The sequence below is a fragment of the Ictidomys tridecemlineatus genome, chromosome 6, assembly GCF_052094955.1.
Source record: "Ictidomys tridecemlineatus isolate mIctTri1 chromosome 6, mIctTri1.hap1, whole genome shotgun sequence".
NCBI lineage: Eukaryota > Metazoa > Chordata > Mammalia > Rodentia > Sciuridae > Ictidomys > Ictidomys tridecemlineatus.
Window position 1 is genome coordinate 8,949,861 of NC_135482.1, and position 23,387 is coordinate 8,973,247.

At 51.4% G+C, this 23,387-nt stretch overlaps 1 protein-coding gene and 2 long non-coding RNA genes across 5 annotated transcripts in view; 1 reads left to right on the forward strand and 2 right to left on the reverse strand.

Annotated features, from left to right (window-relative positions):
• Positions 1-1,020: 1,020 nt before the first annotated feature.
• On the reverse strand, positions 1,021-5,451 carry LOC110597839 (uncharacterized). Its single transcript, XR_013440261.1, has 2 exons — positions 4,406-5,451; positions 1,021-2,318 (listed from the first exon to the last, which is right to left on the reverse strand). It is a non-coding gene; the product is annotated as an uncharacterized LOC110597839 (long non-coding RNA).
• Positions 5,452-6,354: 903 nt separating this feature from the next.
• LOC120887503 (uncharacterized) lies at positions 6,355-11,291 on the reverse strand. Of its 2 annotated transcripts, XR_013440263.1 has the most exons (5): positions 10,827-11,291; positions 9,775-9,851; positions 9,495-9,550; positions 8,344-8,675; positions 6,355-7,205 (listed from the first exon to the last, which is right to left on the reverse strand). It is a non-coding gene; the product is annotated as an uncharacterized LOC120887503 (long non-coding RNA). The 2 variants fall into 2 exon arrangements; XR_005730774.2 differs by lacking the exon at positions 6,355-7,205 and having other exon boundaries at positions 8,255-8,675; positions 10,827-11,287.
• A 15-nt stretch (positions 11,292-11,306) lies between these two features.
• The window catches only part of Tmem184b (transmembrane protein 184B), a 45,094-nt gene continuing 33,013 nt past the window's right edge, over positions 11,307-23,387 (forward strand). The window contains exon 1 of one of the 2 annotated variants that reach the window (XM_078052736.1): positions 11,307-11,460. The gene's annotated coding sequence lies outside the window, so the exon portion shown is untranslated. The remainder of the gene's footprint in view (positions 11,461-23,387) is intronic. The other variant, XM_078052738.1, reaches the window with a different exon arrangement.

Sequence of the window (23,387 nt, forward strand, 5' to 3'; positions counted from 1 at the left end):
TAATAAACTACATTCCCAGTCTTTTTTATGTTTTATTTGAGACAGGATCTCCCTAAGTTGCTGAGGCTGGCTTTAAACTTTGATCCTCCTGCCTCAGCCTCCTGAGTCACTGGGATTACAGGTGTGTGCTTCAGGTGTGTAATGCGGTTTACTTTTCGTTAACCCAAAAGCACTGTTTGAACCCAGAGATAGCAAAGCCATCGTTGCTGAGAGGCCAGCCCTGTGAGGTGCGCTCTGGGAGGCATTCTTTGGGCATAGTTCCAAACTCCTTCCAGTGCTGGAATTTGAAGACCTGGTGACCTCAGCCTGGCTCATGAGCCTGGAACTCATACCCCCCTGTACAAGGTGGAAGCAAAAGTGGGTTCTTTTGTTTTTTCAAGTTGTAGATGGACACAATGCTTTTACTTTATTTATTTTTAAGTGGTGCTAAGGATCGAACCCAGTGCCTCACAGGTACCAGGTGAGTGCTCTCCCACTGGGCCCCAGTTCCAGCCCATGGATTCCTATTCACAGACATCAGGTCTGTCAGGGGGTGTCACCCAAAGCCAAGAAATGCCAGTGGGCCCTGGAACTACAGTGGAGAGCAAGACCTTCCTGGGCTGGGGAAAGATGGGGCGCCAGGTCAACTGGTCGACCTAGGATGTGCCTTCCACTCACACACACTTGGCCCAATGAGGCCCTGGGGAACCCCACAGAACCCCCCCCCCCCCCCCCCCGTCCCTTCCCTGCTTGGAGACCTCCTGGGCTGGATGCCTGACCACACAGTGGAAAGTTACCAACTGTGGCCCTGAGGGAGAAATCTGAGGAGCTTATCTCTTCTCTTAATCTTATTTCTTTTACAGTGAAAATTGTAATAACACTAATGTGTTTACTTGTTTGCTGTATTCTACAATACATTTGAAAATAACAATTTTAATATTGCTGCCAAAAATAAACCTGTGGAGGAAAGCATTTAAAAAGATTTTTTTCTTGTCCTTAAAAACATTACAGTGCTCAGAAAGAACTTGAAATATTCTCTGGTTATTTTATCAGTTTTAATAAGGAGTCAATGCATTCCCACACACTCACCCCAGTTTGGTTTATTTTTTTGGATGTGGGATGTTTACAGATACAAAAGTCACGCCATACAAAGCCGTAATCAGAATCATTCCCCAGGAGGGCTCTTCCCCTTCATTCTCGCTAGTTTCCGGTCTGCCCTTCCTGTGTTGCTTCTTCAGGGAGTGCACTGTGTGGGAGGGGACAGCAGTTGACATTAAGGAAATGACATGAAGCTGAGGCAAGAGGAGTGACCATCAGACATCACCCAGTCAGAGTTTATTACTTAACGCCAAACATTCACCGGGATATTTTGGTCTGACCAGAGAGGGCAAGCATGCCACCCGTGACTCATCTTCCATGAATGCAGCTAACACGCACCTGACTGAGCTTGTGTGGCTGCCAGGGCTATTTGAGAGGTGCTAGGCTGAGGTGGGGCAGGGGTGGGGAGCCCAGGGTTGGAGTCCAGAGGGCCAGCTGGACACCTTGGGTACCAGGTCTCAGTTTTCTTTTCTGCAAGCGAGCGGATGATGTGTGCTTTCAAGGGTCCTCAGAGTACAGGAGACCATGGTGGGCACAGGGCTAGATTCACAAGGGCTCACCTGGGCCAGGCCGTTTCCAGCCCATTGCTCATGACAATCCAGTGAGGTGAATGGAGTGTGATCCCCATTTTGTAGATGACAGAGAAAGGCATGGAAGAGACTGGACTCTACCACCCATGCTCTTGACCTTCACTGCTCCGGTAACTCAGGAGTGTAGTAATTATACATTTCAAACCTGAAGTGTGAGTCTTGGCTTCCAGAGGCCCACAGCCTCGTCAGGGGAAGGAGTCAGGCTACAAGTGGCTCATCCAAATCCAGAATCCACCGTGTCATGTCCAGTTGTCAACATAAAGACAAAGGAAGATAAGGTACCTGGTGTAGAGGAAGGTGTTTCAGATACTTGACCTTGAAGTAAAGGTGAGTGGGAGTTTGCTGGGGGCTGGAGAGGTGGAGAAAGTCATTCCTAGATTGTGCAAAGGCCCAGGAGTTGGATCAACTCCCTTGCAAGGAGTTGCAAGTCCAGGGGGTGAGGGAGGCACTTCGGAGCAGCTGAGACTGGAGGAGGCAAGGCCAGATTCTGCAGAAGTGGGTATAAATCTAGCTCTCCGTTGCCCTACCTGCAAGGTGCTCATCCTTCTTCAGCCCCGCTTTCCTCATCTGCAAAATGGGAACAATCAGCTCTAGAGATGCTGCTGTTCACCACAGCCCACACCACTTCACCACCTGACTCATCAGCAGCACCTGTAAGGTGGAGAGAGGACACAGGATGCTAACCTAGGAATGTCAATCTGGCCACAGTGGGCAGGCAGACTGAAGGAAGGAGAAAAGGGCAGGGAGAAGGGTTAGGGGGCTATGGTCACCACCACAGCGGGAGGTGTCCAGAGGACAAGGATGATCGAACTAGTAGCAGCCTGGGAGAGGGATGGTTCGGAGGCTCTGGGGCTACCTGCCCAGAGGCCTGGGATCAGGGACAGAAAGCTGAATGGGATCTGGCACAGTGGCACACACCTGTAATCTCAGCGACCAGGGAGGCTAAGACAGGAGGATCAAAAGTTCAAGGCCAGTCTGGGCAATTTAGGGAGACCCTATCTCAAAATAAAAAATAAAAGGACTAGAGATGTAGCTCAGCAGTAGGTAAGACAGAAAAAGCAAGCAAATGAGGACATGGATGGGGGAGGGGTGCATTTTCAGTCCCAAACCTAGGAGAGGCCACCAGTGAGGCAAATGCTCAGCTGGGAGGGCTAGACCATCCAGGGAGCAAGGTGGGGCCCAGGGGAGGCTCAAGGTAACCCAGCCTTAAAAAGGGTGAGGCTGGCAAACAGATCTCAGCTGATCAATTCCCCAGGTCCTTAAAAAAAAATCGATTATAGTGTATGTCTAAAGTGTGCACATCCTAGCTGGGAGGGGCTGTGTGGCAGTCATTTCCTCTTGCTGGCCGATTCCCACCGGTAGGGGTGGAAGTGGGTCCTGGTACAGTTAACAAACAGGAGGCTGGGGTGCACTCCTGTAATCCCAGCGGCTCAGGAGGCTGAGGCAGGAGGATCGAAAAAGTTCAAAGCCAGCCTCAGCAACAGTGAGAAGCTAAGCAACTCAGTGAGAGCCTGTCTCTAATAAAATACAAACTAGGGCTGGGGATGTGGCTCAGTGGTTGAGTGTCCCTGAATTCAATCCCCTGTACACCCCCACACACACACACAAAATGTGCACATCCTGCGTTCAGCTCAGTCCGCTTATACCCCATTCCTGTCCAGCTGTGTCATCACCCACTGGATGAAGATGTAGGTGGCTGTGGATACTCCAGCAAGTCCCCTCCTGCTTCTTCCCAGTTTCTCCTCTACACCCAGTACCCCTGCCCCACTCCATGCCCACACGGACCACCGCTCTGTGTTCTCTGTAGGTTTTGTGCAGAGAAGAGTCAGAACAGGAGAGGAGGGGAGGAGGGGCCTGACCCCAAGGGAGACAGGAAGTGGGGCCCGAGCCCAGCTCTCCGGATGGACAGATGGATGTAGCAGGTGTGGTGAGAGTCAAAGGCAGAACCCTGAGGGCGGACCCTTCCCTGTTACTTCTCTTCTCTGCAAAAATACAAGCCCCGCACGCACGTCACTGGCCAGCTCCTTCCCAGGACTACAGCCACCTGCCCCTTCGCCTCTCCTCCCTCTGGCTGCCTCCTTCACCCTAGCCTGGAGGCACCACCATCCTCCTCGGTCCCAAGTGAGGCCACCTCTGGTAACCTATTGGGATTCAGGGAGTGCACCCCCAGGGCTTAGCCTTCTGGGGCTGATGGGATGGGAAGCGCCCAGGCAGCTGCTGGGGTGAGCAGAGCAGAAGGCTCAGCCTTGGGCTGCAGGGAAGAGCACTGCCTCTTTAAGGAGGCCTCCCTGAGCCCCCCATCATGGATGCCTGGCAGACAGCAGCCTGGCTCCTCCTAGACTCTTGGAGAATCTTCTCAGGTAATTATACCTCCTAAGGCTTTTCATCCCGGCACCTTCAAAGCACCTGCAATTAAGGTGCACCCCCACCCCTCCCTTTGAAGCACTGCATCCAGGTTCACCCAGGGCAGGCAGGAGGCCTAACGCGTCCCTGCAGTCCTAGGCCCCGGGACACCCAGGTCTCTAGCTCCCCATCCTCCATGAAATCCTCCACGACCAGACCCCCATGTCCCAGGACGCCCCTGACCCTCAGGGTACCTGCCTTGCCTGATGACAGGGGTCCTGGATACTTGGCCGCAACTAGGGATTCTGTAAAGAACCTAAAACCTGTTCCAGCGACGCCAAGGACACTGGCCGTAAATCCTCCTCTGTGGCCTGCTTTGTTGGGGACCCACCTACCTGCGATGGAGGTACGGGTCCAGGTCCGCGCGCAAAGAGTCAGAGAGAGGTTTCTTCCCTCCTGGGTCTCTGCTCAGGCTCGTCCCACAGCCTCCTGTCAATCATCTCAGGCCACATCTGTGATTCACTCCCACGCCCCAGGTGGTGCCCCCCAGGAATGGCCTAGTTCTGCCTGCTGATGACAGCCTGCACGTCACCACCCTGCCTGCCGGGAGGGCAGCGTGGCAGTCCTGTCTGCTGGCCGATTCCGAGGGAGGGGTGGAAGTGGGTCCTGGGTTCAGTTAACAAACATGCTTGGGGCCTGCTCTGTGCCAGGCCTGCTCCCGTGGCATTCAAGGAGCGCTGCCTTCCCGCGCCTCAGTTTCCTCGTCAGTCACGGCTGCTTGCCGAGTCCGCCAAGAGCTTTGTGCTCGGCCTTCCTCGGGTGAGCACTCGGGAAACAGCAGTTGTGAGGAAGACGCTGAAGACACAACTGTCAGTCCCTGAACGTCAGGCTTGGGGGACACAGAAAGGACTCGATGGACTTCTAGAATTTTCCTGCTCCTTTAACCACACACCCATAGGTAAACGTACCTGCATCCACCTTTGCATACGGGACACAGCCCATGTGTCTTCCAGGGTGTGATGTTTTCTTTTTCCCTCTTGACCACATACCTGGGACAACTGAAGCTTTATCAGGGACTTGAAGGGATTTAAGAAAAGGACAGGGAGGGAGGTCAGAGTGAGGAAGCGCATGTCAGGTGGTGCTCCAGCCCCAGGACGCTGGTGTTCAACCAAAAGAGGTTGTTGGAGTGGAGTTGCTGGAGTCGGTGTTTAGGGCAGGTTCGCTTCAAAATTGATCCAAGGAGCCAGGTGTGGTGGCCACACACCTGTAACACAGCGGCTCAGGAGGCTGAGGCTGGAGGATGGCAAGTTCAAAGCCAACCTCAGCAGCTGAGTGAGGCTCTTCCGCAACTTCACTAGACTCTGTCTCTAAATGAAAAGCAAAAAGGGCTGGGACGTGGCTCAGTGGTTAAGCGCTCCTGGGTTCAATCCTGGTCCAAAAAAAAAAAAAAAGATTTGTCCATGAAGCCTGTTTATGTTTTCACTTCTACACAGGAATTTCAGAAAGGCTTTCTTACTCTGTTTATTATTGTAGGCATCACAAACAACAGTTGTTTTTTCCTTTTTTGCTGTTTTCGGTGAGGGGATCAAACCCGGTACCTAGTGCATGATAGGCAAGCGCTCTACCACTGAGATACAGCCCCAGCCCCAGAAACTCCTACTGAAGAGCTTAAAAGGTGCCAGGCCCTGAGCTACGAGAATTCCCTGGGGTATTTCATTTACTTCAGCCCCCACACCAACCCCCAGAGGGTGGTTCTGGTATGAAACCCATTTCGCAGGCGAGGAATCAGAGGCTCACTGAGGCCCGGGGCCTCGTGACCTGTCAGGGCCAGGCTGGAATTTGAACAGGTGGTTTGGCCACTGCCCGGACTACAGTAGGCCTCCAGGTAGCCACTCCACATTGATGGCTCTGTCCTTATTCCCTCCATCTCTGCTTTGGCTCCTGGGCTCCCTTCAGGGACTCAGCCCTCTGAGTACTTGTAGCTTGGAAAGGGATGACCCCACCTTTTGTCTCCAAGCACCAGGCCGTGATCCGGGTCCCACCACTAATGCTCTGTGCTCCTCCACTACAGTGACCAGTTCAGAGAAAGGACGGTGACCCAAGCTGGGCCAATCAGAGGTGGTCCTGGGGCAACTTTGGAATTCCTGGGAGAGGGACCCTCTCCATCACTGAGGTGAAAGGACACACACACACACACACACACACACACACACACACACACACACGGGGGGGGGGGGAGGAGTAAGAAACAGGGAGGGAAATGGCATCTCAGCCACCCTGTATGAGCCTTCAGTCTCGCTTTCTCTACCTTGAACTTCCTAATTGAGTGAACCCATAAATTCACTTTATTTAACTTAGTTTGAATTTTATTTTGTTAATATTGGGGATTGAACCCAGGGGCACTTTACCACGAAGCTACATCCTTAGCCTTTTTTTTTAAATTTTTTATTTTGAAGACAGGATCTCACCAAGTGGCCGAGGCTGGCCTCAAACTTGTCATTTCCTGCCTCAGCCTCCCGAGGAGCTGGGATTATAGATGTGCAACACTGCACCTGGCTTAATTTTGATTTTAGTTCATTGCCACCAAAAAGGTCTAATTCAGATGTTAGTTGAGGCTTCTGTAGGCCGTGGCTTGATGGTCAGTCAATGTTTTCATAGATACTTATCAGGACAATCCTGCCAGATGAGTCATTCTTACGATCCAATTATTGATGGGGAAACTGAGGCTCAGAGAGGCAAAGCCACACACCTGAGATCACACAGCTGGGAAGGAAGGGGGCAGAGCCTGTGCTCTGGCTACCCACCCACAGACCAGACAGACACCCAGCTAGGTGCCCTACAGCACCCTGGGGACCTTGGGGGAGACACTGTGGCTGTAGGTAAATGAGTTGGGAGTGGTCTGGGCCACAGGCCACTCAGGAGCTTGCCTCTCCCAGGCCTCTGCTCTTCCTCCGGGCTGCTCTGGACTTGGCAAGGAGGGAAAGCTGACAGCTGGACTTGGGCCTCACTTCTGCCTTGAGCACTCGGAACTGTCACCTGTGAGCAGCTTCTGAATGCAGCCAAACTCCCCTCCGCCTCTGGCACCCAGCAGAGGGGCAGGCTTTTTGTCTGTGCACCTTCATGAGCTGGGCCTGGGAGGACCCAGAGGAGTCCCACCTGAGTCCCTATTCTTCAGAGTTCCAAGCCTGGAGCGTCCTGGGGGGAGAGAGATGTATTCAGATGGACTATGACAGGAAGTGAGAAGAAAATAGAGAAGGAACGTTACATCATTTCTTTCAATAACTTTTTTTTCCTTAGTTTGAAAATATGACATGATTGCAAACAGAGTACAAAGAAGTACAAAGTACAAAGAAGCCAAAAAAAAAAAAAAAGGAGATAATTGTTGTTTGTAACACTGCCACTTAAGAGGACCCACTGAAGCCAGGTGTGGTGGGGTGTGCCTGTAATCTCAGTGGCTCTGGAGGCTGAGGCAGGAGGATAGCAAGCTCAAAGCCAGCCTCAGCAACTAGTGAGGCCCTAAGTAATTCAGTGAGACCCTGTCTCTAAATAAAATCTTAAAAAGGGCTGGAGGTGTGACTCAGTGATTAAGTACCCCTGGGTTCAATCCCAGATACGAAAAGAAAAGAAAGAACTCATTGATTGATAAACCATTTGTTAGCTTTTCTTGGGATCTTTCTGTCAGATCAGTCGGGGCAGGCAATGGCCAAAGGAGGCAGATTTAAAAGGGCCGCTGAACAGGCTTTATTGAGATATCACTCCCGGGCGGAACTCATCAGACCCACAGAGGGGACAGGGGAAGGGTCTGAGGAGAAACCACGTGGAAGCTCAACCGGACTGGACTTTTATGGGGCTTACAGCAGGAAAGGAAGGGCTTGGGACAGGAAAAGGTGTCTCTAGGGTCTCTTGCCCCCTTGAAGTTGTTCAGGGGAGTTGGCTGAACTCCAGGATTGGCCAGGGGGTCCTGCTGATTGACAGGCGTTTCCACGGGCATCTGATTGATGTTCTTTTCCAGCGAGGGCTGCTTTGTTCTAAGTTGCCACTAAGTCACCACCAAGTCATCGCCACCAACCTAACACTTTCTTCTAAGCATTTTTTTTTTTACAGAGTTCAGACCAGGCTCTAACACAAATGTATTACTACCTTTTTTACCCAATATCATTCCTAATTGTTTCCCCCATAGAAATGATTAAGTGTGTGTAGAGATCTGCCACAATTTATTACATAATTCTTAAGTGATTTTCAGGTTATTTTAAATTTATTTTATTTTATTTATTTTTTGGTTAGGGAGAAACTAATTAAAACAGAATGGGGAGTCGGGCATGGTGGCACACACCTGTAATCCCACCTATTCAGGAGGCTGAGGCAGGAGGATGACAAGTTTGAAGCCAGACCCAGCCACTTAGCAAGATCCTGTCTCAAAACAAAGGTGCTGGGATGTAGCTCAGCGCTCCCCTGGCCTGTGGGAGGCCCTGGGTTCAAGCTCCCGTACTGCACAAAAACAGAGGAACCAGGAGGTAGACTGCCTTGGTCCTAGCTGTTTCCTGGGTAGAGAGGGCTAGAGCCTGCGGTGAGGGAAGGCTTTCTTCTTCATTAGCCAGTGGGCTGGGAGACCGCCAGAACTGTCCAGAAGTTAAGGTGGCCGAAACCAGGGTGGTGGACACAGGCCTGGAGAGGAGATAGGACAGAGATAGGGAGATCTCTGAGCCTCAACAGAAGGGGCGGATGGGCGGAGATAGAGAGAGGGAGGGGCAAATCTTGTCTTCTTTTTGGAAATCCTGAGCGAAGACCCCGACAGGAGAGGCTTGTATCTCCAAAGAGGAGCAACCAAGGAAAGTTCCCAGGGCCACCTGTTGACCTGCCGTGTCACCAGGCCAGGTGACTTTCTGTCTTTGAGCCCCTTTCTGAGGACCCATGCCTAAAAATACCCACCACCTGCCTCTGCCCCCAGCAGCCTTGGGCCTCTGTAAACTGAGACCGGTGGGTGAGCTGAGCAGGGACTGGGTGTGGTTCGGCCTGAAAGCCCTGCTCAGGACGGTGGATACCAGGTTGTGTCTGGTTATAAACATGTGAGACATAGGGGTGGCTGGCACCAGGACTTTGTCCTTGTGGAGGGAGGGAGAAGTTCGAAGTCATTAACAAATGATTACAATGTAATTGATAAGCCTGGTCCTGAGCCCGGAGGGACTTCATAACTGGGCTGGGAAGGAATTTTTCTAGAAGGACTTTGCTTTCATGGGATATTTGTTCATGCTACGAATACACTGTGTACCCAGGTTTGCTCTGCTAACTCCTGTGCTAAGTACTGGGGTTACATAGGGAAATAAAAAGGATTAAAAATCTGTGTCTTCTTTGCATTTATGTTCTACTGGGAGAAGACAGAGAGCAAAATAGGCAAACTAATGTGATAGAAATGGAATGTTACTAGGAAAACAGAGCATAGTGCAGGGGGGACAGGGTGTGCATGTGAGGGGTTTGGCTACTTACCAAGGTGGGGGACAGTGGAGCAAACTCTTGGACACTGAGGGGGAATCATTCTGTACCTGGGGAACAGTAACAGAGAAAACAGCCAGTGGGAAAGACCTGAAGCCAACTGTGTTCCACTGGTTCTAGGAACAGCAGCGGGTCATGTGGAGAGCCTGAAGGGTCTGAGATGAGGTCAGGCATGTCTGGGCAGGGAGAATGGCAGATCAAGCCTTTGTTCGGACTTGTAAGGGCTCCAGTTTTTATTTAGAATGAAATGAGAGCTGGGCATAATGGCACATACCTGTAATGCCAGTTAACTCAGGAAGCTGAGGCAGGAGGTTTGCGAGTTCAAGGCCATCTGGTCAACTTAGTGAGACCCTGTCTCAAAATAAAAAAGAAAAAGGGCTGTGGGTGTAGCTCAGTGGTAGAACATTTGCCTGGCAGATGTGAAGCCCTGGTTCAATGGGCAGTACTCCCCTCCCTCTCTAAAAAAGAGGAGTCAGTGGAGGATTTTGAGAAAAATGCTAAATTTGACTCAGGATTTACTTATTATTTATTTATTTAGCCGTACTGTGGATTAAAATCAGGGCCATGCACATGCCAGGTGAGTGTTCTACGGGTTTCAGAATAATTCTTCTGATTCCCACACTGACATAGACCAGACAGAGAGCAAGAGGAAGATGGGTTTGGAGAGACTTGCAACAATCCTGGGTAGACCAGCAGTGGGGGTGGGGTGGAGGAGGTCAGAGCCTAGGTATATTCTGCAGATAGAACCAACAGAATTTCCTGCCTGCCTATGTGGATAGAGGCAGGAGAGGGGATTCAAGCATGATTCCAGGTGCTGGGCCACAGTGGCACATGTCTGTAATCCCAGTGACTCAGAAGACTGAGGCAGGAGGATGGAAAGTTTGAGCTCAGCCTTGGCAATGTATTCAGACACTGTCTCAAAATAAAAAGGTCTGGGAGTGTGGCTTTGTGGTAGATGGCCTCTGGGTTCAATCCTCAGTGCCCCCACCCTACACTACCCAAACGGAAGGAGTTCTGACCCAAAGAAAGAAGGATGGAGTTGGCCACAGCTAGTGGGGTGGTGGTGAAGGCTGGGAGGGAGCAGATTTGCATGTGTGTAGAAGGGGTATGTATGACCTTGGACCTCCAAGCAAGAGGTGTCAGCAGAGAGTTGGGGGAGGTGGAGGGGAAAATATAAATTTGGGGCTCTTGCACATCAACCCAGAACTTGATTGCATTTTTTTGAATTGTTTTTTTTTTTAATTGATTCCATTTTATGCTTTTCAGTTCACTGGCTAAAGATGTGGACCTGGCAAACAGAAATAGGTCAGGCGGCTGGAATGATACCTGCAGAGTGTGGCAGGTCGGGCCACCTAGAGCGAGGAGGGGCAGGAACGAAGCGCAGCTAAGTAGAACGGGAAGAAAAATCCGCTTTCCGTGCTTTGCCGATTCGTTTCGTGTTCCTGCACACAGCACTCGGTATACGTTCACGCCCCAATTCCACACGCATCTTTCACGCAACAAATAGACACTGTATTCAGTTTCACCTTCAAAACAGGCTCAATTGGAAGAAATTAGGGTTAAGAGAATTGAAGCGGCGATAGGACGCCACAGAATTTGTAGCGGGTGGTTCTAAGTCCAGGCGCCCAAGGAAGCTCTGTGATGGGCGGAGTTGCGGGGACCCATTTTGGTGTGCGAGCCGCAGGAGAACCAGGTCACCCCCTCCGAGCGAGCGGCGCGCCGCGCTGGACTTCGCGGCGAGGCTCCTTTAAGGCCGGGCGGGTGACCTCAGCCGCGCACTCACCGCCCCGCCCTCCCGGCCGCGCGCCCAGTGCGCAGGCGCGCCGCGGTGGCACTCCGCTGGGCTCGGGACGCGCCGGCGGCGGCCGACACTCCGGGCTGCGGCGCCGCCCGCCCGCCCCGTGCGCAGAGCCCGACCGCCGCGCGTCGCCCGCACACGCCCCCGCCATGGGCTCCTGAGGTACCCCGCCCGGCCAGCCTCGCGCCGGAGGGGGCGGCCGCGGACTCCCGGGGGCGGGGGGCTGCTCGGTTCGGGGAGGCCGGCGCGGGGAGCGTCGGCCTCTGGTCCCGGGGAGGGATGGGGACGGAGACCGCTGGCCTGGCCGGGGAGGGAGGGAGCGTCCGTGGCCCCGCCGGTCCCGCCCTGTGCCCCCTCTCCGCGCCGCGGGTCGCGGGCGGCTCGTGGGTGTGCCTGCCCCCCCTCCCCGCCAGCGTGGCGGGGGCCGCGTCTGGAGTGTAATCGGACCTGCCCGTGGGGGTGGCCGGCGAGAGGGGCGGTGGACGCAGGCCCTTTGCAAGTGGATCGTGTGCGCTCGGGTGGGTGTGCTGGCGCCTGGCACTGCCGAGTGATGGGGGAGGCATCTGAGCCCTGTGCGGTGGCGGTGACCCTGCGGAGGGTACTTGGCTGGGGAGGCCTTTAGGGCAGCGTGCATGGATGGTACACAAGCCCCATTCACTGGTCGGCGTATTTGGAGGGGAACCTGGAGCTCCAAGTCTGTCTGCCTGCAAAGGGACCCTGGAGGCTGATTTGGGTATCATCCTGTGGGTTGTGCATTTCTTCCCTTGGGCCCCTTGCTTGGATCTACTTGCATCAGTGCCAGGTGACTCCAGTCCATGGCAAGGGAGTGAGGCTGGGAGTGGGCAGATATCCAGTCCATGTCTTCTGGGGGAGGGGTTGTTTGAGGCCAGACATTTCACCCCTCCCTCCCTTCCAGGGCATCCTGGGCAAAGCAGGTGTTTGCATGCCTGATACCTGTGTGTGAGGTGAAAGCCATGTATTATTTATTTGACTGCTGGGTGTTTTATGTAAGGAAAGAAGTAGCAATCTGTGCCCTGGAGGCTGGTGTGTTGCAGAGTCAGCCTGGCAAACAAGCTCACCTGCACCTGCAGAGGAGGTGAAGGTCTCAGAGGTGTGACTTTCTTGACAGGTTATGCATGTAACGTCCCTTTCCATGTCCCTTGTCAATATGCTTGGTGGGCCCTTGGGTTCTGCACATCCAAGTATCTTGTTGAGAGTGTTGTGCATGTTAAAGTTGGGACTGTGGGGAGAGCCCTCGAAACCAAGCCTGTGCCCACTTGAGGCCCTGGACATCAAGGAATTTTCAGGTGGGTGAATGTATCAGACTTGGAAACACGTAATCACAATGTGAAAAACACAAAACAAAGGAATAGGAGTGCAGAGGTGGGTTTAGTGCTGGGGGAGGGGAATGTGGCACAAAGGGACAGTTGAGCCCTCTGATATTCCTTTGTGCTTCCCATGTAGACTTTCACAGTTAATTCTCACAGCAGTTGTATGAGTTAAGAACTGTTGTTATCCCTATTTATGGATGAGGAAAACTGAGGCCCAGAGGCATTCATGGCTCACTTGTCCATCATGCATTGAGGCCTGAATGGAGTCATCCTTGAGCCAGGACCTCCCTTGCTTCCAGATCTTGTTGCCTTCTAACTTATTGAACATCTGGTATGTGCCAGATACCATGCTGAAGATGAGCACCGAGATCTGAAGATGTATGGGTTCTAAGGGCCTGCCCTAGGGTGGCTCACAATCTGCTAAAGAGATGGAAATAGAGAGTGACCCCAATCCAGGTGACCCCAATGGTCAGTAGGTAAATGCACTGTAAATTCTCTCCAAGAACCATAGGCAATCTGGGGTGCTTTTTGCAGTTTGGGGGGTTTTGAATGTGTTATAAGTTGCTCTAATGGTGGTGATGGATTTTACAAGGAGTCCTTTCTAAATGTCCCCACTGGGGTAGAAGAGCTTCCACATATGGCCAGATGAGTGACCTTGTTGTCCTAGTTCACTTTGTGTCTGCTGAGTTCTGGGAGCCTGGGCTCCTGCCTGGAGGGCTTTTCTCCCACTCTCTGTCTCTCCACTCTCTGTGGAGGTTTGGCTGCTGGCTGGCCTGCCCAGCCCTCTCCCTGCGAGGGGCTCAGTGCTATTTCTAGTCCCTGCTGTGCTCATGGCTCTCCATGCATTCCCTGGAGTAGAAACAGCCTTGGCAAGGCAGGGTTCAGCCCTTTGTTTTGAAACCAAGTAGCAGCGGATAGACTGGGGATTTGGTGTGTGAGTTCAGGGAGGCAGATGGGCTGGGGGAGCTCTGTGTGGGGTCTGCTCTAGGACCTTCGGCTGAGGCTCTTGTGGCAGCAAGCACTTTCTGAGTACTTACTGTGTGCCCTGCACTGTGCCAGACCTTGGGGAAGAAAGGCCAGAATCATGGGTGGTGCCCTAGAAAAAGCTGTGGTTGACTGAGGGAGCCCAGCATGTAACCAGTATGTGCAAGACAGTGCTCTACTTGTGGTGGAAACAGAGGGCCCTAAAGGGGCCCAAAGGACAATAGGAACAACAGCTCGTTTATTGAGCACTTACTGTGTGCCAGGCACAGTTCAAAGTGCTTTCCTGAATCATTGTGTTTCATCCTTGCGCCACCAGTGAGAGGGGCGGTCACCTTCTGCATGGAGGCCAGGCTGATCGGACTTCAGAGCCTTGCTCTTCCCACTGTCCTAGGATGTGCAGCAAGTCTTCTATGCTCTGAAGGGCAAGGGGCGCTGGACCCATGGAGGAAGGGAGAGATTTTAGGTAGAGGGGGACCCTAGGCAGCTGTGGAGGCTTGAAATGCCTCTCCTCCTAGATGTGGCTGTGATGGGTCTTGGGGGAAACCTTTGAAGACCATGCTAAGGAATTTGAACCTGATCCTGATGTGGTCGCCAAGGAGTCTTGAAAGTTTCCAAAAGGAAGTGACATGTTCACCCTTGTGTCACCTGGCAGTATCATCATCCCACATCGTCCTTCCTTCCTGCAGATAACTCCAAGAAGACCTGCTTTCCTCCAGAGTGCTTTCCCTCTGGTCCCTGCATCCTTTTAGTTGCTGCTGGTCTTCATTTCTCTTCTCCCAGCGGCTTCTGGTCTGAAGGCTTGTGTACCCAGGGGGAACCTCTGGAGCCATGGCAGCTGGCCTCTTTTGCTGACTGAGCAGGCTTCACTGAGCTGGAGCTTGTTTTATTTAAAGGACTGAAAGTCTCCACGAGCAGGACTCGTGGATCCTCACTGAGCTCTCATGCCATAGATCTGCCACAGAGGAGTGCCTTGGAAGCCGTGGCTCATCATCCAAGCAGCTCTGTAAATACAGGCAGAGGGGAGCAAGGGACAGTGCTGGAAGTGGAGCAGGGACACTGGGTTTACCTGCTGGGTCTCATCTGTGAGCTCATTGCCTCCGCTTTGCTGGGGTTTGCCTGTTGATGCAATGACATGCTAGTCCCACCAGGGTGTGGGGACATCGATGCCATCCCTCCTTGTGCGGCTGAGAGCTGTGGGTTGATGTGCTCTAGTTGGGGTCTTTGCAGAGTACTCTGAAGCACAGCTGCAGGAGGGATATGGGAGCTGATAGGGTGAGGCAGGAGTTGAGGAAGACTTCTGAATTGGGGGGCCTTAGGATAGGAGGATAAGGATTTAGGGAAGGGTCAGAAATGGTCACTGGGAGCACGGGAACAGGTGGGAGATGGGGAGATAATGCAGGGAGCAGTTTTGGTGACCTGAAGAGATAATTCAAAGATATAGTTCAGATCCCTGCTGTTATTAGTCCTGTGGCCTTGTGCAAGTTGCTTACCAGGTTCTAATTCCTGTTCTTTTTTTTTTTTTTTATTAAACAATGCTCGTATTGTTTATTTTTTATTTATTTATTTATTTTTAAAGAGAGAGTGAGAGAGGGGGGAGAGAGAGGAGAGAGAATTTTTAATATTTATTTTTTTTTAGTTCTCGACGGACACAACGTCTTCGTTTGTATGTGGTGCTGAGGATCGAACCTGGGCTGCACACATGCCAGGCGAGCGCGCTACGGCTTGAGCCACATCCCCAGCCCTAATTCCTGTTCTTTAAAAATGGGGGGGGGTGCATGATGTAATGTCTTTTGTCTGCAAAATGGGAGCACTAATAGTGCAGCTGTCACGGGGCTGTCATGACCAGATGTCTACTTGGAGCTCGTCAAGGCACCTGGCACATAGTACATGCTCAACACACACTAGGTTGTACTGTTATCCTATAAGCCTCTTGCTTCATTCAGAAAAAAGATTGAGGGCCTGTGTATGTGAGAACTGCCCCAGGGAGCTGAGTCCAGCTGGGGAGACAGGTGTCAAACACACAGGTTAAAATTGTCATGGGTGCTATGAGGTCATTCTTGCTGGGCAGACACTTTCCTGGTGAAGTGATGATTAAGCTGTCACCCTGTGAAAAGGCAGAGGAACAGCATGTGCAAAGCAACGTCTGATTTCACGTCTGCAGAATTGTATGGCAGACCCATAGAAGGACTCAGCACCTAGTAGGTGCCAGATAAATCTTCGTGGAATGTGATCTTCAGCCTCAGATCAGAAGGGGAAGCAGGAGAGTAGGAGGGGCTGTGGAGAGAGAATCGGTTGGTCACTTGGTGCGGGATCTTCTCTTCATTCCCCCCCATCATCTCCGCCTCTGCCGAAGGGACTGCAGCACAGGTACCTTAATGCAGTGCGTGCCACACGGGAAGTGGGGGGCTGCCGGCTTTCTCATTAGGTGCTCCTTGAACTCTGCTTTTCTGAAGGACTGGAGAGGAAGCCACATGCAGAGGGAGTTGAGAACCAGAACTAGGCCGGATACCCAGAGGGTTTCTGCTGTTGCGTTAATGTGGCTGAAACCCTGGGCTTGGGTGCAACATTGAGAGCTGGCCAATAAGCAGTTGGTGGCGCACGCCTGTAATCCCAGCAGCTCAGGAAGCTGAAGCAGGAGGATTGCAAGTTCAAAGCCAGCCTCAGTGAGGCCTTAGATAACTTAGTGAGACCCTGTCTCAAAAGAAAAAGGCTAGGGATGTGGCTCAATAGTTAAGTGCCCCTGGGTTCACTCCCGAAGACCAAAAAAAAAAAAAAAAAGAAGGCTGGCATGTGGCTTCGCATGGGCAGCATTTCCAGTCTTCAGTTCACGGGGCTCAGTGTTGCTCCGTGTCTGTTGCACAGATAGGTTCTGAAATAGCTTTTGACTGAGCAAATGAAGAGTTGAATGGGTTAATGGCATTATCACACAGGATAAAACTGGAATTCTCTAAAAGTGACAACAAGGGCAATCAGAACAGGATTATTAATTGGAACCAAGGTGGGGTCATCAGGCGCCTATGGTGTCCATTAAACAGATTTTGGTTTTCCAAGGGCAGTCGCCCGTGGGAGGTGCAGGAGCTCTCAGGCCTAAGGAGAGAGTCAGGAAGCCTGGCAGACACCTTCTTTCCTTCTTCTGTGGGGAGGAAGCCAGAGGGGAAGATCCCACCCAGAAAACCTTTGTGCCTAACCTGCGTCACTTCCAGCTTTACTGTGTTTTAGAAAGCTACACACAACTCAGCGAATGTTATCGTGGTGAGAAGTTTGCAGTGCCCCTGTCAGTGTTTCCACCTTGAGAAACAAGATCCAGCGCTTGCTGGCAAACTCAGAGCATAGAAAAGGTTGAAATAATTAAAGGGCTGGGGTTGTGGCTCAGCGGTAGAGTGCTGGTCTCGAACGCACGAAACCCTGGGTTCGATCCTCAGACCACATAAAAAATACATGAGTGGGGGCTGGGGATGTGGCTCAAGCGGTAGCGCGCTCGCCTGGCATGCGTGTGACCCGGGTTCGATCCTCAGCACCACATACCAACAAAAAGATGTTGTGTCCGCCGAAAACTAAAAAATAAATATTAAAAATTCTCTCTCTCTCTCTCTCTCTCTCTCTCTCTCTCTCTCTCTCTCTCTCTCTCTCCCCTCTCTCACTCTCTCTTAAAAAAAATGAGTGAAATAAAGGCATTCTGTCCAACTACAACTATAAAATAAATATTTGAAAACTAATAAAAAATGTTTTAAAAAAGAATTAAAATCAGCCCACTTTCACAGTCAAGAAATGATTTATCGAAGTTTGGGTGGATGTTCGGGCGAGAACTGTGTTATCTCATTGTTCACTTACGCTCCGTCAAATACACTTACCCTCAAAATTGAAGTTAGTCATAGAAAAATCAGAGAAGTCCTAAACAGAGCCCTGGTGCTCTGTCTCAAGTTCCCCGCAGGAAAGATGAAGGTCCCAGTCTGTATCCTGGATCACCACCGTGGCACGAGTGGTGGACAGGGTACTGGGCTGAGCCTCAGAAACTGGGTGATAGCCTCCAGTGGGTCACTCGCTCTCTCTGAGGCCCCCCCATACCCCTTCCCTCCTCCCAGTGCCACCAGACTTGGGAGTTCCCAGGTTAGAAAGCATTGAGCCACCCCCCAGGCAAGGTGTGGCTTGGAGTGTGAGCAGGTCACTGAAGAAGGCAGGAGAGGGCGATTGTGTGTATGTGAGTGCGGTGCCTGTGTGTGTGTTGCTTTTTTTTTTTTTAACTTTGTTTTTTTTAGTTGTCAATGTACCTTTATTTCACTTATTTATATTCACTGCTGAGAATTGAACCCAGGGCCTCACACTGCTAGGTGAGTGCCCCGTGACTGATCCACAACTCCAGCCCCTGCTGCTGCTTTTCTAGTAGATGGATGCCATACGTTATTTATTTCTATGTGATGCTAAGGGGTGGGCCCAGTGCCTCACATGTTGGAGGCCAGCGCTCCACCACTGAGCCCCAGCCCAGCCCCCTGGGTTGCTTCTTTCTCAGTCTGGGGTCTGTTTGGGGATCCTTCTGAAGACTTGCCTTCTTGCTGCAAAGCCCTGATCTGTGGTCATGCTGTCCCACAGTGGTTGAATCCCCCTTCCCACAAAGCAGGTGGAGTGAGACCTCCAGATGTTACTGCATCTGTCACCCTGAAGGGGATTTTCAGATCAGACAGCTTCCCCACCCTGAGGGACATATGGTACTTTTATTTTTCTCCTGCTGCAACCCCTGTGGACAGTCTGCACTGAGGGTGGCCCTGTCCTGCTGGCAAGGGGCTGAGAACTTCCACTCTTTGGGCGGGGCCGTTCCCCCAAGCCCGCTGCGTCATCATTTACAGAAAAGCTCCCAGAGAAAATAACCCCGTGGTGTGCTGTAGCCCCTGGCAGAGCCTCCTGGTTTCTGCCTCCCACACCCGTGGTTTCCGCTTTATCTGGGTTGGGCAGTGAAGCTGGGTGCCCCTGAAGCTGGGTGACGGCACAGCACAGTGACAGGGATTGGCAAAAGCTGTGTGAGGGTATTAATATTAATATTAGCAACTAACTGTATTAATTTTGTCCTCACTGGAATTTGCGTAGTGCTTTGCCAATTACATTTCATATTTATCTTTTCATTTAATATTCCCAATGGCCAGGAACCTTGAAAGAATTATTATTATTTATTTTTTGATACTGTAGATTGAACCCAGGGGTGCTTTACCACTGTTCTACTTCTCCAGCCCTTTTTATCTTTTAATTAAATAATTAATTATTATTTTTTAAGTTGTAGTTGGACACAATACCTTTTATTCATTTATTTATGTTTATGTGATTCCGAGGATCAAACCCAGCGCCTTGCACATGCTAGGCGAGTGCTCTACCACTGAGCCACAACCCCAACCCCTTATTTTTTATTTTGAGGCAGGGTCTTACTAAGTTGTTTAGGGCTTTGCTAAATTACTGAGGCTGGCTTTGAACTTAATGATCTCCTGTCATGGCGTCTGGAGTTGAGTTGCTGGGATTACAGGTGTGTGCTACCAGGCCAAGCTATTATTATTGTTGTTATTATTTTGTAGATGAAGAGACTGATGCTCAGAGGGTGAATTTCCTGAGATCCTGGGGATGGAAGCACCCAACTTTCTGTCCCTTTCTGTCTTGAGTGGTCACCCCAACACTTCCTGCCCACGGAGAACGTGTGGCAAACTAGAAAGCCCAGCACCTTGGATTGCTGCCTGGACTGTGAAACGTATTGGCAGGATTCAGGTCAAAACAGTGGGGGCCCCAAGTGCTCTGCCGAGGTGTGCTGCACAGGATTGCTTGGGACAGGTGGAGGTCTGGGGAGAGCTTTCCAGGTAGTGAGACCACCTGGAGCACATAGGCCGGGACCCAGACAGCTCTAACTGAGGTTGAGGGCGCCTTCCTGGGGCTCTTGGAGGCCCTGCCTCACCTCCAGGAGATGGCGGTGCATCTGTATGTGAGTTTCACAAATAGGACTTGTGAAAATCTGGATTCCAAGACAGCGGGTATTTACTTTATGAAGGATGGTTGATGCACCGTGTGTCGATTAGAAAATTATAATAGCCACAGCCCGGGTGCAGTGAGGTGTGAGTTCCCGGGGGCTCAGCCAGTAGAGCTGGGTGGTGCAGGCCGGCAGGGCGGGAGGGTTCTTTCTCTCAGCGGCATCTTTCACCAGCGGGCGAAGACCTTCCCTTTTGTCCGCACTCATTAGCAGGGGCCCTCGTTTGGGAGGTGCAGGAAGCCCTGTCCTGCTCACTGCATATGTTCATCTGTCCTCATCCTCAGGGAAGTCACTCAGCTTCCTTCTGGAGATTTCTTCCATTCTCCGTGGGTCACTAGCTTGAGCAATGCTTAGATGGCAGCAGCTGTTGAGCACATGAGTTATGTAACAGGTTTGTGATGGGCCAGGAACAGTCAGAGTGAGTGTGGGCACCCCCTGTTGGGTCCCCTCTTGCATATGGGGGCTTTTTTTTTTTTTCTTCTCTCTTGAACAAATCCTGCTCTTTGACATGGAAAAAAAAAAAAAAAGAGTGATCCTGGGTGTCCCTCACAGCTGAAGCTTTTGCAGTGGAGAAGCTTTTGCAGTGGAGGAGCGGTAGGTGCCCCCTGCTGGGCTGTGCTAGTCTGGGAGCTGACAGCCCTTGGGCTTTGGGATCTGCCCCGCTGCTCCCTGCCAAGCCCACCCACTCCTCCTCTGTGCACTGGCACCTTTACCCAAGAAGGCCAGTTACAGCTGAGTGTGTGGGGACCCAGTCTGTCCCTTTATGCTAACCCTGGGACCAGAACATCAGAGCCAGAGCTGGGAAGGACTGAGAGGCCCAGTGGGTCTAGCCTTTTTTTTTCTTTTTAATCCAATCCCGTTTTTGACTGCTGGAAATCAAACGCAGGGCCTCACACATACTAGGCAAGCACTGTACCACTGAGCTACATCCCAGCTCCAGAGCTAGCCTCTTACCTAGTTAGGAAAGCAACTTTGACCAGAGCACTGAGCAAGTTGGGGCTCATCTGGGTCTAGCACAATCTCCTGACTCAGAGCTCTGCTTGCTGAAACTCAGCTTTTCTCTACCATTTCTTCCTCTGGACATCTTAAAACTACACATGGTCAGTATTGTATCTAACTTTGAAGTTCATTTCTTGGATGAACAGTTTAGGTATATTCTGCCTCTCTAGTGATAGTTCTCAAAACTACATTTCTTACACCTGGCAACTGTACTTCTAGGAATTTATCGTATGGATGTGTTAACACAGGTGCAGATGACTTATTTGAAAAATTAGTCATTGCTGCCTTGTTTGGAATAACATAAGATTGGATGCTCCCAGGCATGGTGGCTGCCTGTAATCCCAGCAGCTCCTGAGGCTGAGACTGGAGGATCTAGTTCAAAGTTCAAAGCCAGCCCCAGCAACAGAGAAGCATGCTAAGCAACTCCGTGAGACCTAGTCTCTAAATAGAATACAAATTAGAGCTGGGAATATGGCTCAATGGTCAAGAAGTGCCCCTGAGTTCAATCCCCAGTACCCCCCCCAAAAAAAAATTGGATGCAACTTCTGTGTCCATTCAGAGGGAGCCATAAATTATTGCCCATTTAAATCACAGAAGATGCACAGCTGTAAATAATAAAGTAAGGATGCCACACGCTGAGACAGAACAATCTCTAAGATGAGCTGTGAGAGAAGCAAGCACAGGACACTGGGTCTAAAAGCCAACCTCTGCATAAAAGTGCTTATGTGTATACAGAGCATCTCCAGCTGGGGATGTTTGTTTACTTGTTTGTTTTGCAGTACTGGGGCTTGAGCCCTGGGATGCTCTGCCACTGAGCTACATCCCCAACCCTTTTTTAACTTAATTTTTTTATTTTTAAGATCTTGTATTTTTCTAGTACCAAGAATTGAACCAGGGGTACTGAGCCACATCCTCGGCTGTACAGCTGGGTGGACTTTGACATGTGCATATACCCGAGTAACCCTCTGTCCTGGAGAGGCAGGCTGCGCTAGACCCCAGCATATGCAGGCTCCCATAGCCCTGGGGACCTGCTGCACATGCCTCCATACAGGTGCTTCTTAAGCCTGCTTTTGAGCCCCCACAATAGCAGCCAAGAGAGCACTCTGTCAGTTGGCTTCTTGCCTCTGACGGTCAGCCAGGTGGCCCGCTGGTCCGGGTTGTGTGCGGTCCTTTGTTCTGTTCCCTGCAGCAGAGGTGTTTGTGTTTGAACATCTCCCATTCACGCATCCACAGCCTCTTCTGCAGCCTCTTCTGTGGAGTGTCTTGTGCTTGCCCTCCGACTGCTGCGTGTGCACAGTGGTGGGGTGGGGCTGGCTCTCCCACTCACTCCCTGTTTACAGGAATGAAGCTCAGCTTGGGGTCTCTCCTCAGGTGTCTTGGGGTGGAGCTGAGCTTCCTGCTGGCAGGGTCTCAGGGACAGTCTCAGGGGCAGCTATGGGGTTTTGGACTTAGAAACCTTCTCCCATGGACATAGTAAGTATTGGGGTTCAGGACTTTGCACTCATTTGTTCAGTGCCAGAGGGGATTTTAGCTGGCTGGAAAAGTGGTCACGTGTACAGGGGCTCAGAGACAGCATTGGCTGGGTGCTGTGGCACATTCCTGTATCCCAGCTGCTTGGGAGGCTGAGGCAGGAGGATTACAAGTTTAGTAAACTTAAACTTAGTAAGGTCCTGTCTCAAGATTCAGAAAGGATTGGGGGTGTAGCTTAGAGGTAAAAGAGCTCTTGTCTACCATGCTCAAAACCCTAGCTTTGATCCCCAACAGGGTGAGCGCACACACACACCTTGGTCAATTGGTTCTAATTTGGGAGAAAACTAGAGTGATCAAAATTCAGGCTGGTGTGTAGTAAGAAGATGAACTCCAAGGCTGAATTCAGTGGTCCTTTCTGAAAGCCTCTGGAGCTCTGTTGGTCCTAGTCATTCCTTGTTTCCTCCCTTGAGTGCTGGGAACATAAATGGATAATTTTTTCTTGCAGGCTGAGAGACTTGGGGACTATGGCCCCCGACGGGAGAGCTGTGGAGCCCAGAGTGGCCTGGGCTGGTTTGTGTGCTTGGCAGGCAGTGGGAGGGAGATGTGGACCCCTGTGGCCACGCATGGGCATGTGATCCCGGCCCACCAGGCAGAGCTGCAAGTACAGGCTGCTCCTTCCCTCCAAGCCCCTCAGGAGAAGGAGCAGGCTGTGGTTGCAGACCTGTGTCCATGTGGGTCTGCCTCCCCTCTAAAGGCAGCCACCCAGGCACTGCTAACAGCCCGAATGGCCCCTGAGGCAGGAGAGCTTGCTGTCATTCCCAGGCAGCCCAAGTGGGGACAGCAGGGTCAGTTCAGATTAACAGTGCCCAGTCAGATTCCACCTCGAGTTATGTGGAGATGGAAGTTCCTCTGTGGGTAAGAAATGCAAGAACAAAAACCGACCCAGGGTGCTTAACATTCCAGAGATGTTCCTGAGAACTTGCCAGTTTAGCTCTGTCTGTGGGTGGCAGCTGCCTGAGTGAGTGCTTGGTGGCTACAGCTTAGAAGGGTTGGGATCTGAAGCTGAAGAATGAAAATCTGACCTTAGCAGGTTTCAGAAGAGCAAACTTGGGGCTGGGGCTGTAGCTCAGTGGTAGACCACTTGCCTAGCGCATGTGAGGCACTGGGTTCGATCCTCAGCATCACAAGAAAATAAATAAGATAAAGGTATCGTTTCCACCTACAACTAAAAAAAAAAAGGCAAACTAGGCTGGGGATGTAGCTTGGTGGTACCGTGTTGAGGCCTGGGTTTGATCCCCAGGACAAAA